The sequence below is a fragment of the Camellia sinensis genome, chromosome 6 (genome assembly GCF_055761805.1).
Source record: "Camellia sinensis isolate YWXY chromosome 6, ASM5576180v1, whole genome shotgun sequence".
NCBI classification, from domain to species: Eukaryota; Viridiplantae; Streptophyta; class Magnoliopsida; order Ericales; family Theaceae; genus Camellia; species Camellia sinensis.
Genome location: NC_138966.1, coordinates 1,658,422 through 1,665,000, shown reverse-complemented (window position 1 = coordinate 1,665,000; position 6,579 = coordinate 1,658,422).

Sequence of the window (6,579 nt, the reverse complement as noted above, 5' to 3'; positions counted from 1 at the left end):
GGGACATACTTTTCGCAACAAGCTTCCACTAGGAAAGCATAGGCAACTCGTTCGAACGTCAAAGCCAACCAAATGGCAATTACCCGAGGGACACGCTTTTCGCAAGGCACCTTCCACTAGGGAAGCGCAGGCAACCCGAAGGCGAGTCGAAGACAACCCGAGGGACATGGAGGAATGCACCAGTGGAGTTCGCTGCACAGGCAGGGATCCGTCCAACTCGCACAAACCGAACACAACTCACGCGCCACGACGTACACTGTGCACCAGCCCCCCAAAACGAATCACCCCCCGAAGGACTAAGAAGCCCGACGAACGCGCGAAAACATTTAGAGAGGCCGAGCAAGCACCGGTTAGCGCGAATGCAAATAACAAACGCAACAGGCAACTTTCGAGGGACATACTTTTCGCAACAAGCTTCCACTAGGAAAGCATAGGCAACTCGTTCGAACGTCAAAGCCAACCAAATGGCAATTACCCGAGGGACACGCTTTTCGCAAGGCACCTTCCACTAGGGAAGCGCAAGCAACCCGAAGGCGAGTCGAAGACAACCCGAGGGACATGGAGGAATGCACCAGTGGAGTTCGCTGCACAGGCAGGGATCCGTCCAACTCGCACAAACCGAACACAAATCACGCGCCACGACGTACACTGTGCACCAGCCCCCCAAAACGAATCACCCCCCGAAGGACCAAGAAGCCCGACGAACGCGCGAAAACATTTAGAGAGGCCGAGCAAGCACCGGTTAGCGCGAATGCAAATAACAAACGCAACAGGCAACTTTCGAGGGACATACTTCTCGCAACAAGCTTCCACAAGGAAAGCACAGGCAACTCGTTCGCACGCCAAAGCCAACCAAATGGCAATTTAACCGAGGGACATGCATTTCGCAAGGCAACTTGTACAATTACCCGAGGGACATGGCATGCTTGCCAAGGCCGTGGCTTGGCATGCTTGCCAAGGCCGTGGCATGATATGCTGCTGGCCAAGGCCGGGCATGCCATGCTGCTGGACAAGGCCGTGGCAAGGCATGCTGATGGCCGAGGCCGTGGCAAGGCATGCTGATGGCCGAGGCCGTGGCGTGGCATGCCATGCTGCTGGACGAGGCCGTGGCAAGGCATGCTGCTGGCCAAGGCATTGGCATGGCATGCTGCTGCTGACCAAGGCTTGGGCTTGCCATGCTGCGGGCAAAGGCCGCGGCATGGCATGCTGCCGGCCAAGGCTTTGGCATGCCATGTTGCTGGCCAAGGCCGTGGCATGGCATGCTGCTGGCCAAGGCCGTGGCATGACATGCTGGCCAAGGCCGGGGCATGGCAAGCTGCTGGCCAAGGTCGTGGCATGGCACGCTGCTGGCCAAGGCCGGGGCATAGCACGCTGCTGGCCATGGCCGTGGCATGACAAGCTTGCCAAGGCCGGGGCATGGCGTGCTGCTGGCCAAGGCTTTGGCATGCCATGTTGCTGGCCAAGGCTGTGGCATGGCATGCTGCTGGCCAAGGCTGTGGCATGGCATGCTGCTGGCCAAGGCCGTGGCATGACATGCTGCTGGCCAAGGCCGTGGCATGGCATGCTGCTGGCCAAGGCCGTGGCATGACATGCTTGCCAAGGCCAGGGCATGGCATGCTGCTGGCCAAGGCTTTGGCATGCCATGTTGCTGGCCAAGGCTGTGGCATGGCATGCTGGCCTAGGCCAACGTGCCACCGCCACCACCGCGGGCCGCCACTCGACGCATCCCGTGCTTGGCTATGTAGTTTCGATGCCACAAGCCAATGCCACAAGCCAAGCGATGGCATGTGCCAAGCGCCCGCCTAGGCATAGGCGTGGCCTGTGGCCTGGCCATGCTGGCCAGCCTTAAGGGAGGTGCCCCCCCCCCTTATAATAGCCTGTTAAGCCCTTTTCAATCTGGCAGGAGGAAACATCAACCATGTTCGAGGAGTCATAATGGGGTTTTTTTAAAAAGTAATGGTTTTTTGCCAAAACTTTCAACATGAAAGTTGTATGAAATAATTTAATACACCATAAAAAAAATTATAAAAAAATATTTGGCCACCGGAATATTTTATTTTAATTTATTTCAATTTTAATACTTAAAAAATAATAAAAATTACTAAAAATACTCAAAAAATTCTAGAAAAATTCCAACAATTATAAGATGAGGCACTAGTAATTATAGTAATTTTTTTAATTATTTTTTTATTTTTAATTTATTTTATTATAATTTTTATGAGTAAATAAATAATTAAAAAGCCCGACGAACGTGCAAAAACTCTTAGAGAAACCGAGCAAGCATCGGATAGCTCGAATGCAAATAACAAACGCAACAGGCAACTTCCGAGGGACATACTTTTCCCAACAAGCTTCCACTGGGGAAAGCACTAGCAACGTGTTCGCAAGTCAAAGGCAACCAAACGGCTATTACCCGAGGGACAAGCATTTCGCAGGGCAACATATACGTAAGTCAAAGCCAAACCAAATGGCAATTACACGAGGGACAGGATTGCTTGCCAAGGGCATGGCATGCGATGTTCTAGCCCAAGGCCAAGGCACGCCACGCTGCCGGACAAGGCCGTGGCAAGACATGCGGCTGGCCTTGGCCTTGGCATGGCATGCCGCTGGCTTTGGCTGGGCTGCATTGGCCTTGGCATGGAATGTTGCTGGCTTCGGATGGGCTGCCTTGGCCTTGGCCTTGGCCGTGGCATGGCATGCTGCTGGCCTAGGCCTTGGCATGGCATGCTGCTGGCTTTGGCTGGGCTGCCTTGGCCGTGGCATGGCATGCTGGTGGCCTAGGCCTTGTGTCACGGACTTAGACTTCGCAAGCCTTCCGTGCGGCCTTAGATGTCTCCAACCCTCGTGGTTGCACCTAAGTCAGCCTTACCCACTCAACCACACTAAGACACACAAGATTTAGGTGGAAGAATGCCTTCACTATACAAGTTGAATTTACAAGTATAGCCGTGTACAAAGCTTTACAATGCTCTCACACTCACACTTACAAGTGCTCTCTTGGATCTCCACTCCTTGGTTTGTTGCCTAACAAATGAGACCCCTTACCCTTATATAGCCATCCTCCTCCCTAATGGACGGCTAGGATCATTTTGATCCAAGGGCTACAAACTCTCATCTAGAACTCTCCATAGAACTATCTAGGACAACTACCCTATCTACTACATTCTAGAACTCTCTTAGACTAGTGTAGTACATGGTAGGCTTCTCCTAGCATAATCTAGGATGTTCCAGAACCATCCAGACTCTGCTGGACACTCCAAGCTTCTTCCACGTTCCAGAATCTTCTAGGCCACTCGGGACCCTTCCACCACGTTCTAGAGTCTTCCAGCATGCTCTAGCCCGTTCTCAAGCTTTCCGGAACCTTCCAGCATCCCTCAAATGCTGCTCCTTGTGTCACAGAAATTATCGGGGCGTGACACTCTCCCCCACCCAATCCCGTGACGCCCTCGTCACGCAGAAGCATACCGAGCCACCACGTCTCGATATGATCTGTATCCGCTGTTGCTGCTGGTGCTTGCTACTTCGCCCTTGCCCTGGACATGCTGCTCACCCTGCTGCATTGCCGCAAGTGCCTTCTGCTTGTCTTTGAGTAGCTGACTCCTGGCCACCAATGGCACCTCACATGGTCGATCCCCTGCAAGCAACAACATGGTTGCAGTGTGTGGGACTGGCATCACATTGTTCTTCCTCATGAAATCCATCCCTAGGATCATGGGGTGGTCATCCATCTCAATGACCGACAACTCCACTTGCCCAGTCCAAGTTCCAATCGCCATGTCAGCACTCCTCACCAGACCTTGGATTGGTTTTGCCTCTGCATTCACTGGCTTAGACCAACCCTTGTCCTCCTTCATCTTCAAGCCCAGCCTCTTGGCCTCTTCAGTGCTTACAAAGTTGTGTGTGGCACCCGTATCAACCAACGCGTGTGAAGTCATCCCGTTAACCTTCACCTCCGCGTAGAGCACATCCTTCTTTTGGATGCTCCTGGGCTCCTGCATCTTCTCATTCTTCTTGGACACTGACCCAAGAAGTTGGATGCTCCCCAGTTGGGCTTCCTTGTCTGAAGTACTTTCACTATCGGAGCCCTTCGCCACTTTCTTCTTCATGGCACTAAGCGTCTTCTTTGGGCAGTTCCTCACCAAGTGCGGTCCGTTGCATAAGAAACACTCGAGCCGCCCTTTGCCTTCGTGCCTCTTCTTTGGAGATCCGGTGCGTTGCCCATCCTTGCGCCGCTCCCGCCTCTTGGGGGACTCTCCATCACTGCGCTCGTCATCGGTGGTTGGTGGAGATTGTCTCCCACCTTTGCCCTTGGGTTTCCCTAGCGTCTTGAAGTCATCCAACTTCTCTGCCTCCGCTAGTGCAGTTGCAAGGTCTTTCACCCCCTTACTCTGCAACTCTCTTGCTGCCCAAGTCTGCAACCCATCCAGGAAGCCATACATTGCCTCTTTGTCCGCCATGTCGGGGATCTCCAATAGTAGCGCGGAATACTCCTTCACATAGTCCCGCAATGTCCCAACATGCTTTAGCTTGCGCAGCTTCCTGTATGCCTGAAACTCAACATTGACAGGGTAGAAGTGCTTCTTCAACTCTCTCTTGAGCTCAGCCCAAGTCTCTATCTTGCACAACCCCTTCTCCATGTCGGCATACCGCCTCCTCCACCATAGCATGGCAGTGTCCTTCAGATACATGGTGGCGGTCTGCACCTTCTCGTCTTCATCCACGATGTCGACATTCTCAAAGTACCGCTCCATGTTCCAAATGAAGTTGTCAATCTCCCGGGCATCCCTTGCACCATCATAGCTCTTAGGTTCTGGCGCACGAACCTTCTTCCTGGTTGGAGCCACATTCCCTCCATTGCCAGCAATGATGGCCTTCTTGCACAACTCCAATTCCACTTCTAAGCTAGCCACCCTTGCTTCCAGGGCCTTCCGTTCGGTGGGACTGTCTCTAACTACCTCAGAAAGAGACGAGTTCACCCTTTCTTCGAAGGAGTCAACCTTCTCCTCCAACTCTTCTACCCGAGCAACCAACTCGTCCACCCTGGCAGTAAGCTTAGAAAAGTGAGAGAAGAACTTTTCAACATGGGATGTGGGCTTACCAGGGCCAACTAGAGCTTCCTCAAGTCTAGTGAACCGCTCTTCCACATGCTCCATTATCCCCTCGAGTCGTGCCTCCAATGCTGCCATCGAGTCCTTCGTTGAGAGCTTCTTCACCTTTGGGACGTTAGCACCTTCGTCACCCGACGTAGCCATGTACACCTTGCTTGGTTACCTTCTCACGTAACCTGCTCTGATACCAACTGTCACGGACTTAGACTTCGCAAGCCTTCCGTGCGGCCTTAGATGTCTCCAACCCTCGTGGTTGCACCTAAGTCAGCCTTACCCACTCAACCACACTAAGACACACAAGATTTAGGTGGAAGAATGCCTTCACTATACAAGTTGAATTTACAAGTATAGCCGTGTACAAAGCTTTACAATGCTCTCACACTCACACTTACAAGTGCTCTCTTGGATCTCCACTCCTTGGTTTGTTGCCTAACAAATGAGACCCCTTACCCTTATATAGCCATCCTCCTCCCTAATGGACGGCTAGGATCATTTTGATCCAAGGGCTACAAACTCTCATCTAGAACTCTCCATAGAACTATCTAGGACAACTACCCTATCTACTACATTCTAGAACTCTCTTAGACTAGTGTAGTACATGGTAGGCTTCTCCTAGCATAATCTAGGATGTTCCAGAACCATCCAGACTCTGCTGGACACTCCAAGCTTCTTCCACGTTCCAGAATCTTCTAGGCCACTCGGGACCCTTCCACCACGTTCTAGAGTCTTCCAGCATGCTCTAGCCCGTTCTCAAGCTTTCCGGAACCTTCCAGCATCCCTCAAATGCTGCTCCTTGTGTCACAGAAATTATCAGGGCGTGACACTTGGCATGGCATGCTGCTGGCTTTGGCTGGGCTGCCTTGGCCGTGGCATGGCATGCTGCTGGCCTAGGCCTTGGCATGGCATGCTGCTGGCTTTGGCTGGGCTGCCTTGGCCGTGGCATGGCATGCTGCTGGCCTTGGCCTTGGCATGGCATGCTGCTGGCTTTGGCTGGCCTGCCTTGGCCGTGGCATGGCATGCTGCTGGCCTAGGCCTTGGCATGGCATGCTGCTGGCTTTGGCTGGCCTGCCTTGGCCGTGGCATGGCATGCTGCTGGCCTAGGCCTTGGCATGTCATGCTGCTGGCTTTGGCTGGGCTGCCTTGGCCGTGGCATGGCATGCTGCTGGCCTTGGCCTTGGCATGGCATGCTGCTGGCTTTGGCTGGGCTGCCTTGGCCGTGGCATGGCATGCTGGTGGCCTAGGCCTTGGCATGGCATGCTGCTGGCTTTGGCTGGCCTGCCTTGGCCGTGGCATGGCATGCTGCTGGCCTAGGCCTTGGCATGGCATGCTGCTGGCTTTGGCTGGCCTGCCTTGGCCGTGGCATGGCATGCTGCTGGCCTAGGCCTTGGCATGGCATGCTGCTGGCTTTGGCTGGGCTGCCTTGGCCGTGGCATGGCATGCTGCTGGCCTTGGCCTTGGCATGGCATGCTGC